The 12,175-nt window shown below is 42.9% G+C and overlaps 1 protein-coding gene and 1 pseudogene across 4 annotated transcripts in view; one reads left to right on the forward strand and one right to left on the reverse strand.

The window, feature by feature from the left end:
- The window catches only part of rnf13 (ring finger protein 13), a 264,442-nt gene that overhangs the window by 209,734 nt on the left and 42,533 nt on the right, over positions 1 to 12,175 (reverse strand). The window lies entirely within an intron of this gene.
- On the forward strand, positions 8,512 to 9,155 carry LOC140195859 (RPA-interacting protein A-like; annotated as a pseudogene).

Below are 12,175 nucleotides of genomic sequence, written 5' to 3' on the forward strand. Positions count from 1 at the left end.
GAATGCTACGCAACTTCCTCCCTGATCGGAATGGAACAAGCAGTCCATGAGCAGGGTGGGTGACATCCTTCATGATGTTACTTGCCATTTTCCTGGCACCTTTCAGTATACACAAGACCATAAGGCATAGAAGCAGAATTAGTCCACTCGGCCCATTGAGCCTCCTCTGCCATTCCATCATGGTTGATTTATCATCGCTGATTTATCATCGCTCTCAACCCATTCTCCTCCCTTCTCCCTGTAACCTTTGACATCCTGACAAACCAACAACCTATCAACCAATGCTTTAAATATACTCACCGACTTGGCTTCCACAGCTGATTGTGGCAATATAGCCCATAGATTCACCATTCTCCGGCTAAAGAACTTCCTTCTCATCTCTGTTCTAAATGGACATCTCTCTGTTCTGAGTCTGTACCCTATGGTCCAAGATTCACCCACCATAGGGAACATCTTCTCCTCATCCACTCTGTCCTGGCCTTTGAATATTCAATAGGTTTCAATGAGGTACCCCCTCATTCTTCTAAACTCCTGCATGAAGATACTAAGAAAGAGGATATGCTGGAGCTTTTGGAAATCAAGTTGGATAAGTCACTAGGACCCGACGAGATGTACCACAGGCTACTGTGGGAGGTGGGGGGGGGGGCGGAGATTGCTGAGCATCCAGCAATGATCTTTGCATCATCAATGGGGATGGGAGAGGTTTCTGGAGGATTGGAGGGTTGTGGATGTTGTTCCTTTATTCAAAAAAGGAGTAGAGATAGCCCAGGAAGTTATAGACCAGTGAGTCTTACTTCAGTAGTCGGTAAGTTGATGAAGAAGATCTTAAGAGGCAAGACTTATGAACATTTGGAGAGGCATAATATGATTAGGAATATTCAGCATGGCTTTGTTAAAGGCAGGTCATGCCCTACATGCCTAAATAAATTTTTTGAGGATGTGACTAAACACATTGATGAAGATAGAGCAGTAGATGTAGCGTATATGGATTTCAGCAAGGCATTTGACAAGGTACCCCATGCAAGGCTTATTGAGAAAGTAAGGAGGCATGGGATCCAAGGGGACATTGCTTTGTGGATCCAGAACTGGCTTGCCCACAGAAGGCAAAGAGTGATTGTAGACGGGAAATTTTCTGCATGGAGGTCAGTCACCAGTGGTGTGCCTCAGGGATCTGTTCTGGGACCCCTGCTCTTCGTGATTTTTATAAATGATCTGGATGAAGAAGTGGAGGGATGGGTTAGTAAATATATTGATGACACAAAGGTTGGAGGTGTTGTGGATAGTGTGGAGGGCTGTCAGGGGTTACAGTGGGACATTGATATGATGCAAAACTGGACTGAGGAGTGACAGATGGAGTTCAACCCAGATAAGTGTGAGGTGGTTCATCTTGGTAGGTCAAATATGATGACAGAATATAGTATTAATGGTAAGACCCTTGGCAGTGCAGAAGATAAGAGGGATCTTGGGGTCCGAGTCCACAGGACACTCAAAGCTGCTGTGCAGGTTGACTCTGTGGTTAAGAAAGCATACGGTGCACTGGCCTTCATCAATCATGGGATTGAGTTTAGGAGCCGAGAGGTAACATTGCAGCATTATAGGACCCTGGTCAGGCCCCACTTGGAGTATTGTGCTCAGTTCTGGTTGCATCACTATAGGAAGAGATGTGGAAACCATAGAAAGGGTGCAGAGGAGATTTACAAGGATGTTGCCTGGATTGGGAAGAATGCCTTATGAGGCCTTTTTTCCTTGAAGCGACAGAGAATGAGAGGTGACCTGATAGAGGTGTCTAAGATGACGAGAGGCATTGATCATGTGGATAGTCAGAGGCTTTTTCCCAGGGCTGAAATGGCTAGCATGAGAGGGCACAGTTTTAAGTTGCTTGGAAGTAGGTGCAGAGGACATGTCAGGGGTAAATTCTTTTTAAAACGCAGAGAGTCGTAAGTGCGTGGAATGGGTTGCTGGCGATGGTGGTGGAGGCGGATACGATAGGGTCTTTTAAGAGACTCCTGGACAGCTACATGGAGTTCAGAAAAATAGAGGGCTAGGGGTAACCCTAGGTAATTTCTAAGGTAAGGACATATTCGGCACAGCTTGGTGGGCCGAAGGGCCTGTATTGTGCTGTAGGTTTTCTGTGTTTCTGTAACATCCAAGGTCTTTATTGGCTTGGAGCTGCGTCTCTGGCCATGCACAAACAGAAGTGTTAGCTGTACACCTCAACTTGACTCCTAAAGCTCACCAGTCACCATAAATTGAAAAGATCTTCATTAGTTTTGAGGATTAGTGTCACTCTCACAGGAAGTTTGTTGGAAGAGTTTGCGAGACGTGGATTCAGAGGACATCTTCAAGAAGTGGTGCCTCTTCTCATTACTATCATCAGGGAGGAGATAGAGGAGCCTGCAGATAATGCAGGAATAGTTTCTTCCCCTCCATCAGATTTTTGAACAGTTCATGAACCCTTCTTCATTCCTTATTTGTGCACTGCTTATTTTGTGATTTATAATAGTTTTAATGTCTTTGCACTGTACTGCTGCACAACAAATGTCATGTCCTGCAGGACAATGATTTAAAAAAAAATATTCTGACTGAAACTTCAACAATGTTCAAGAATTTCAACGTCAGTCAGGCCAATACATCCCATTTGAATGACAACCCCATCACCCTAAACTAATTCCCTTAATCCCATCTGCAGCACGTCATCCTCAAAATACATTACCATTATTCATCTACACACACCAACAGCACCTCACAAGACCATAATCTCTGCTTGCGAGAACAAGGGTCACATGAACAGGAACACCTGCAAGTTAACCCACTCATTACCCAACCTGGGAAAGAGATCGGCACTGCCTCTTTGTTAGGGGGTTTTAACTCTGGAATTCCCTCCAACAGTATTAGAGTACCTCCAGTTGGAGGACTGCAGCTGTTCCAAGGATGAACTCTATACTTGGATTTTCCTTTTTCTATACTGCTTGTTACTTCTTCAAAGAATTCCAACAGATTTATAAGGCAAGATTTTCCCTTGAGGAAACAATGCTGACTACGGCTTATTGTCTATGTGCCTCCGAGTGTCCCGAGACTTCATCCTTAATAATCAACTCCAACATCTTCCCAATGACTGAGGTCAGACTAACTGGCCTATTGTTTCTTTTCTTCTGCCTCTCTCCCTTCTTTAAGAGTGGAGTGCATTTGCAATTTTCCAGTCTTCCTGAACCATTCCAGAATCTAGTGATTACTAATGCCTCCACGATCCCTTCAGCCACCTCTTTCAGAATTGTGTGGTGTACACCATCTGGTCCAGGTGACTTATCTATCTTCAGACCTCTCAGTTTCCCAAGAACCTTCTCTATTTATGGTAACTTCACACACTTCATGACCTGACACCTGGAACTTCCACCATACTGCTAGTGTCTTCCAGTGAAAAATACTTATTCAGTTCATCTGCCATTCCCTTGTCCTCCATTATCAACTCTTCAGCATTATTTTCCAGTGGTCCAATATCCACTTTTGCCTCTTTTACACTTTAGTATCTGAAGAAACTTTTGGTATTTTTTTAATGTTATTGGCTAGCTTATTTTCATAGTCCATCTTTACCTTCTTAATGACGTTTTCTTTTTATTTGGTTCTATTGGTTTTTAAAAGCTTCCAATCTTCTTACTTCCCACTAATTTTTGCATTATTATATGCACACTCTTTGGCTTTTAAGCTGGCTTTGACTTCTTTTGTTAGCCACCACTGTGTCTTATTTCCTTTAGAATACTTCTTCCTCTTTGGGATGTATATATCCTGTACCTTCCCAATTGGTTCCCGAAATTCCAGCCATTGCTGCTCTGTTGTCATCCCTGCCAGTGTTCTTTTCTAATTAATTCTGGCCAACTCCCCTCATGCCTCTAATTCCCTTTACTCCATTGTAATAGATACATCTGACTTTGGCTACTCCTTCTCAAATTTCAGGGTGAATTCAGTCATATTATAACCACTTTCCCCTAAGGGTTCTTTTACCTTAAGCTCTCTAATCAATGCTGATTCATTGCACAACACCTAATCCAGAAAAGCTGATCCCCTAGTGGGCTCAACTACGAGCTGCTCTAAAAAGCCATCTTGTAGGCATTCTGGAAATTCCCCCTCCTGGGATCCAGTACCAACCGGATTTTCCCAATCTACCTACACGTTGAAGTCCCCCATGACTATTGCAACATCATCCTTTTGGCACGCATTTTCTACATCCCATTGTAATTTGTAGGATGCATCTTTACTACTGTTTGGAGATCAGCACAGAACTCCCATCAGTGTCTTTTGTTACTTTTGCAGTTCGTTAGCTCTATCCACTATGATTCAACACCTTCTGACCCTATGTCACCTTTTTCTAATGAGTTAATTTCATTTATTACCAATAGGTCCCTTCTGCCTTCCTGCCTGTCCTTTCTATACAATCTGTATCCTTGGACATTACACTCCCAGCTATAATCTTCTTTCAGCTGTGATCCAGTGATGCCTACAACATCATACCTGCCAATCTGCATCAGTGCTGCAATTTCATCTACCTTACTCCGTATACTGCACACAAATATAACACCTTCAGTCCTGTATTCACCCTTTTCGATTTTGTCCGCCTTTGACATTTGCAGCTCACCCTGTTAACTGCGAGCTCCCCCTATCAATAGCCTCTCCTCACTGCACATTGCCTCTGTTTGTAAACCAGCTACCTCACCTTCAGCACTGTTATCCACCTTTCCTATGATACTTGATGCCTATTAGGGACAGGTAATAAGGTGATTTCATTGAATTCTAATTACTATTTTGAATAATCCATTGTTTACATTCAAGATTAGCTTTATTTCTCACATGTACATCGAAGCATATAACAAAATGTGTTGTTTGTGTCAACAACCAACCCAGTCCAAGATGTGCTGGGGGAACCGCACATGTGTCACCATGCTTCTGGTGCCAACAAAGCATGCCCACAACTCACTAACACACACCTGTACGTCTTGAAAATGTGGGGAGGAAACTTGCACAGTCATGGAGAGAATGTACAGACTCCCTGCAGACAGTGGCAGGAATGCACCCCAATCTTACAGCTGGCACTGTAAAGTGTAATGCTAACCGCTTCACTACCCTGCCACTCTGACACATCAGAACAGCCATACATACAGATAGCAAAGTACTTAGTTAACCACGACTGAAAACATCTGTATGACTAGGCCCAAACAAGACACTGTACTGTTTCTTTGATAGTCCTGTGCTAGAGGACAAACAAAGATAAACTGTGCCTGAAGCCTCTGGCCAATTCAGTCATTCGTATCATTTGATTCAGTAATTTTCAATGTTCAGCAGAAGTAAAATTCAATCATTCTGAGAAAGGAACTTGATATTCTTTCCTTCAAGTTAGGACAACCTATAATGGATGTTGCAGTGGCAGAATTTCAGTTGTTTGGATAAAGTATTAAACTGAGGCCCTGTATATCCTGCATGTTGGATATAATAGTATCATTGATTTTTCCTCTGAAGAGTAGAGGACAAAATTCCCGAGTGACCTGGCCAAGATTTAACCTCCAACCAATAAAACAAGTTTTCTAGTCACTGCTGTTCGCCAGGTCAACACGTTGCTATTTACTGCAATTGGCTGCATGCCACCTTTTCTGCAATATAAAAAGAGCTTACATTTCTTAAGTACATTACTGTAACGTGCTTTGAATCATACAGAGTTTGTAAAAGACATTTCGTAAATGAAAGTCTTTGTTATGTAGATCTCACTGAAGTTTAAATACTTAGAGAATTAGGAGTTCATTGTTAATCCTCATTTACTTTTGCCTCCACATAATTTAAAATAATACTAAATGAGTAAGTGACAGTTTGATTGCCAAAAGAAATATCATAAGGAAATGAAATAGTCTCGGCTTTCTCCCACAGCAGTTCCACTTTATGGGACTAAATTACTTTCACGGCCTCTTGCTCTCAAGAGCACATTCAGTCTGAAAATAAAAACTTGCAAAAACAACATGCAAAAGCAACAAGGAAGTGAAGTTTAAGAAGCATGATGCTACCACAGTGGGCCGCATCCCAAATAACAATAAGCTGGAGTACAGGAGGGAGGTAGAAAGCCTAGTAGAATGGTGTTATGACAACAACCTTTCCCTCAAGGTCACAAGACAAGACAGCTGGTCATAGATTTCAGGAAGGAAAGTGGTGCACATGCTCCTGTTTACATCAGCAGTGCTGAGGTCAAGTGGGTTGAGAGTTTCAAGTTCCAAGGACTGAACATCAATAGCTCATCATGGTTCAGCCACACTGATGCCACGGCCAGGAAAACTCACTAGAGCCTCTAATTCCTCAGGATGCAAAAGAAATCCAGCATCTCCCCTCGGACTCTCACCGTTTAAAAAAAAAATCAATGCACTGTAGATGCAATTGCGCTGCCCATAACTGCAAGAAAATGCAGCGTTGTAGACACAGCTCAGCATGTCACACAAACCAGCCTCCCCTCCATGGCTGCCGACACTTTTCACTGCCTCAGTGACGCAGATCCCACCCACCCCAGACATTTCCCTCCTCCCACCTCCTGTTAAGCAGAAGATACAAAAGCCTGAAAGTAAGGGCCACTAGGCTCAAGACTGGTGTCAAAATATTAATTATTTCTCTGGTATACCAAGATTGACTTTTAACCTCGATTTACCTTGTTGTGACTTTTCATCTTGTCTATCTGCACGTTCTCTGTACTGTAACATTTTATTATGCACTGTTATTCTATTGCCTTAACACACCATTGTAATGAATTACTCTGACAGTTAACATACAGTACTGTGCAAAAGTCTTACCACACTTATATATAGCTGGGGAGCTTAAGACTTTTGCACAGTACTGTAGCGATTTTATGTATTGCACTGTACTGCTGCCACAAAGGAAAAAAAAAAACAAATTTCATGGCATATGTGAGTGATGATAAACCTGATTCCGATATGGGTCTCTATTGTGGACTGAGAGTGGGAAGGGTGCAAGGAGAGGGAAATCATGGTTGGGCAAAGGGGAAGTGTAAGGGGAGGGAGCAGGAAGCACCAGAGTCATTCAACAAACCAGTTGTTAGAAATCAATTGACCTTGCCTGGTGTCTCAGAGCTGGGTGTGTCTGCACCTGCACCACCCCAGGCCACACCCCTCCCATGGCACTCTACCCTTGCCATTCCCAACATCCCTTGCTCGCACCAGATTTACAAACTCGCTCTCCACTCCACATTGACAAATACAGTACTGTGCAAAGGTCTTAGGCACTCTAGCTATATACAGTATGTGCCCAAGACTTTTGCACAGTACTGCAAACAGAGCATTTGATGGCGCTGGGCTTGTACTAGAAGTTGAGAAGCATGGGAGGGGAATCTCAGATGAAACCCACTGAATATTGAAACCCATGGATAGAGTAACCATGGGAAAAGTCTAGGACTAGAGAGCACAGCCTCAATAAAAGAATGCCCCTTTAAGCAGAGATGAGGAATTTCATTCGACAGAGGTGATGAATCTGTGGAATTCATTGCTTGTGGATGCCTGTGAAGGCCAAGTCATTGGGAAAACTTAAAGTGAAGGTTGCTAGGCTCTTAGTCAAAGGTTATGGGGAGAATGGGTCAAGATTTGAGAGGGATAATAATTCAGCCATGGTGGAAAGGCAGAGCAGACTCAATGGGCCAAAAGCTTTAATTCTTCTCCCATATCTTGTGGTCTTATAGAATTAGTTTTCTTTTCCCATGCATCTTAAAATCAAATGATTCCCCCCCCCCCCCCAAGTTGTGAAGAAAGATAAGAAAATTGAACTAGATCATGTTGATGCCTGGAAACGCTAGTACAGAGTAGATCATAAGATGCCGCGCATATGTGAACACTTTCACTCCCAGGATCATTCTCGTGAACAACTTCTGGCCCCACTCCAATGTCAGCACATCCTTTCTTAAATATGGGGCCCAAAATCTTTCCACAGATGCTGCCCGACCTGCTGTGTATACCCACTGTTTTCTAATCTGTTCTGGTTTAAAATTTTATTCAAATAGGAATTCTGCAGCCTCATTCAAAAAGTACGTGTCGCTCATTCTTTATTTTTAATTAAAACAATTTTAATACAGGTTCTTCAATCCACATCTTTTCCAGAATTTAAAATTTCAATTGTTTCTAATAAGATGGGGTTGTCATGGAGACATGAAGCACAAGAGAAACATTCAACATGACAAGCTTTCAGAAGGCCATCTAGATGGCCTGGGGGCAGGGGCCATGGATTTCACTACAGTATTTGCAGACTGCTGTGGAATTGCCATAGCAACTTGGACGTGCCTTGCCAAAAAAAAATTGTAGCCACTGGCATCTGGCTGGAAGTAAATGCAAGCCACCAGACAGGTTAAGCCCAACCCGGCGCACTAACTGCTGCTCCCTCTACAGCTGAGTAAAATATTCAACATTTCCCAGTTAAGGAAAGTCAAACCTCTGCCAATACATTACAAGAAACAAAAGCTGCAAATCAGCAGAGGGAGGAGAGATGGAGGTGGCATCCTGGTACAGAGCTTGGTACGAAGGTGGCGCTGCCCCATGGAAAGAAACCTACAGGTGTTGCATGACTGATGAACAGCTGAGCAAAGCTGTTGGAAAGGTATGGGCACATGCAAAATAACTCAGGCTGCAACCTCAAAGAGACCCGTCTTGTGCAGGAAGTGATGGAAGAATAATGAATAGCACTGGACACATATTTACCATCACCGTGGAAGGTGGTGTTGAAAACACTGGAAAATATAAGTGAATTGGCAGAGATTTAGGAAATTGAACAGGAACTCCTCAATAAAGAACAAGTCACCATAGAGGAGTTCAGGGCCAGTTTGTGTTTTGATGATGCATGGTTGAATGCTATTATTGAAGGATTTAATGACACTGACAAACTTATGTGCCCTGTTTGAAACAGGAACTTTTCTGTTTTAACCGAGCATTAAGCAGTGACTTTACAACTTACTCATGTGGAATCAGATGATGACAGCGCAGCAATTTCAAGCCTTTCTTGAACGCAATGTCACTAAACATGGCAGTCTACATGCATGTTGTCCAATCTTCTCTGTGGTGTATGGTACAGAAGTAAAAGTCATGTTTCTAATGAGCTGTCAGGCTTGCGATTACCTGTCTGTGATCCTATAGTCCTAAAACTCATCTAGCAGGTATACGTAGGTAGGAACAAATGAGGTATCTATGGAAAATAAATGCAAGAAAACACTTATTGAAAGAAATCAGGAGGGCTTAAAGGCGGCATCAGATTGCCCTAGCAGTCAAGGTGAAGGCGAATCTCAAGGGATTCTACAGAGTAAAAGGATTCCAAAGGACAAGATTGGTCCTCTGGAAGATAAAAATGGTAATCTATGTTGGGAGCCAAAAGAGATGGCTCTTAAATGGAATTTCTGCATCTGTATTAACTCAGCAGACTGACACAGGGTCTATAGAAGTGAGGTCATGGACCCTACATAGATTAGAGGAGGAAGCGTTTACTGTCTCGAGGCAAATTAGAGTGGATAAATCCTCAGGGCCTGACGAGGTGTTCCCTCAAAGTCTATGCGAGGCAAATGCAGAAATTGCAGGGGTCCTAACAAAGATATTTAAAACAAGAGAAAACCTGCAGATGCTAGATATCCAAGCAACACACACAAAATGCTGGAGAAACTCAGCAGGCCAGGCAGCATCTATAGAAAAGGGTACAGTCGGCATTTCAGACTGAGAATCTTTAGCAGGCCTGGAGAGGAAAAAAAAGATTTAAATCATCCTTAGTGACAGAAGGTATTGAAGGATTAGAGATGAGCTAATGTTGTTCCACTGTTTAAGAAAGTCTCTAAAAATAAACCAGGAAATTACAGGCCAGTGAGCCTGGCGTCAGTAGTGGGAAAGTTATTGGAATATATTCTAAGGGACTGAATATATGAGTATTTGGATAAACAGGGATTGATGAGAGATAGTCAGCATGGCTTTGTATGTGATCAGTCATACCCAACCAATCTTTTCAAGTTTGAGGATATTACCAGGAAAGTTGATGAAAGCAATGCAGGGAATGTTGTCTAAATAGACTCTAGCAAGGCATTTGACAAGGTCCTGCATGGACCTAAAGTAGCAAATTGGATGAGATTTTGGCTTTGTGAGAGAAGCCAGAGAGTGGTGGTAGATGGTTGCCTCGCTGACTAGAGGCCTGTTACTAGTGGAGTGCTGCAGGGATCGGTGCCTGTATCCTTTGTTGTTTGTCATCTATATCAATGATCTGGATAATAACATAGTTAACTGGATCAGCAAATTTGCAGATGATGCCAAGATTGGGGGTGCAGTGGACAGCAAAGAAGACTAACAGAGCTTGAAGTGGGATCTGGACCAGCTGGAAAAATGGGCTGAAAAATGACAGATGGAACTTAAAGTAGACAAGTGTGAGGTGTTGCACATCAGAAGGACCAACTTACACAGTGAACAGTAGGGCACTGTGGAGTGTGGTGGAACAAACGGATCTGGGAACACCGGTCTATAGTTCATTGAAAGTGGTGTCACAGGTTGACAGGGTCATAAAGAAAGCTTTTGGCACATTGGCTTTCATAAATCAGAGTATCTGGATAGACAGGGAATACAGAGATTAGGATTTTATGGTGAAGTTGTATAAGACATTGGCAAGTCCCAATTTGGCGTATTGTGTACAGTTTTGTTCACCTACCCACAGGAATGACGTCAATAAGATTGAAAGAGTGAAGAGAAAACCTACAAGGATGTTGCCAGGACTTGAGGACCTGATAGGTACAGCACTGACTAGATGGGCCAATAGGCCTGTTTCTGTGCTGTACTTTTCTTTGACTATCACATTGTTTCCTACAATCCTACAATTGCAGCTGAGCTGCCATATCCAAAATAAAATGCCCTTCTCTAAATAGTGCATCACAAATGGGATAAATTCTCCATGAGAAATTTCATGGCTTTAATTTGGATTAGATTAGCATTTTTTAAAATGGGGTGTATGGGGTGTCCAAGGAGGGGTAGACCTCTGGTGAAGGGGCTTATGTCCATTCTAGAGCAGCTCACTCATCCTGTGGACCCCAATGTTCACTCAGCTCTCACCTGTGGCGCCAAGTATGTGTTTGCACATGACAGCAGCCACCACCTGGTTCGACAGGCAGGCAAAACCAGGTACGGGTAGCTGATGGGTCTCATACACTAGTGAGACAGGAACATGCCTGTCCTAGTATGTGAAGTCAGCTCCAACAGACAGGACAGATGAGATCAGTGTGATCCAACAATCAGGAAGCAGGTCCTGTATTCTTCTAGGAGAGTAAAGGGCTTGACAAGGTACAGAAGTCATGATCATCCATCGCAACCCCCGTTGTGATGACTACTCATACCACTGGACCCAGACTTCAGAGGTTAAGAGAGTGGAACTCCCCAGTGCAACAACCTTATCACTTTAAAAACTCCCCCGCGTAGTTTCTTTGTGGTTGTTATCATTGGATATGATGGACAACCAATCAATCAGTATTTTAAATAATTAACATATAAAATTCAGTAATACAAACATTTTAGACAATAGACAATAGGTGCAGGAGTAGGCCATTCAGCCCTTCAAGCCAGCACCACCATTCCCTGTGATCATGGCTGATCATCCACTATCAGTATCCAGTTCCTGCCTTATCCCCATAACCTTTGATTCCACTATCTTTAAGAGCTCTATCCATCTCTTTTTTGAAAGCATCCAGAAACTTGGCCTCCACAGCCTTCTGGGGCAGAGCATTCCATATATCCACCACTCTCTGGGTGAAAAAGTCTTTCATCAACTCCGTTCTAAATGGCCTACCCCTAATTCTTAAACTGTGGCCTCTGGTTCTGGACTCACCCATCAGCGGGAACATGCTTCCTGCCTGCAGCGTGTCCAATCCCTTAATAATCTTATATGTTTCAATAAGATCCCCTCTCAGCCTTCTAAATTCCAGAGTATACAAGCCCAGTCGCTCCAATCTTTCGACATAAAACAGTCCCACCATCCCAGGAATTAACCTTGTGAACCTACGCTGCCCTCCCTCAATAGCAAGAATGTCCTTCCTCAAATTTGGAGACCAAAACTGCACACAATACTCCAAGTGTGGTCTCACCAGGGCCCTGTACAGCTGCAGAAGGACCTCTTTGCTCTTATACTCTTATTTTGACCA

This window comes from Mobula birostris, chromosome 4 (genome assembly GCF_030028105.1).
Source record: "Mobula birostris isolate sMobBir1 chromosome 4, sMobBir1.hap1, whole genome shotgun sequence".
Lineage (NCBI taxonomy): Eukaryota > Metazoa > Chordata > Chondrichthyes > Myliobatiformes > Myliobatidae > Mobula > Mobula birostris.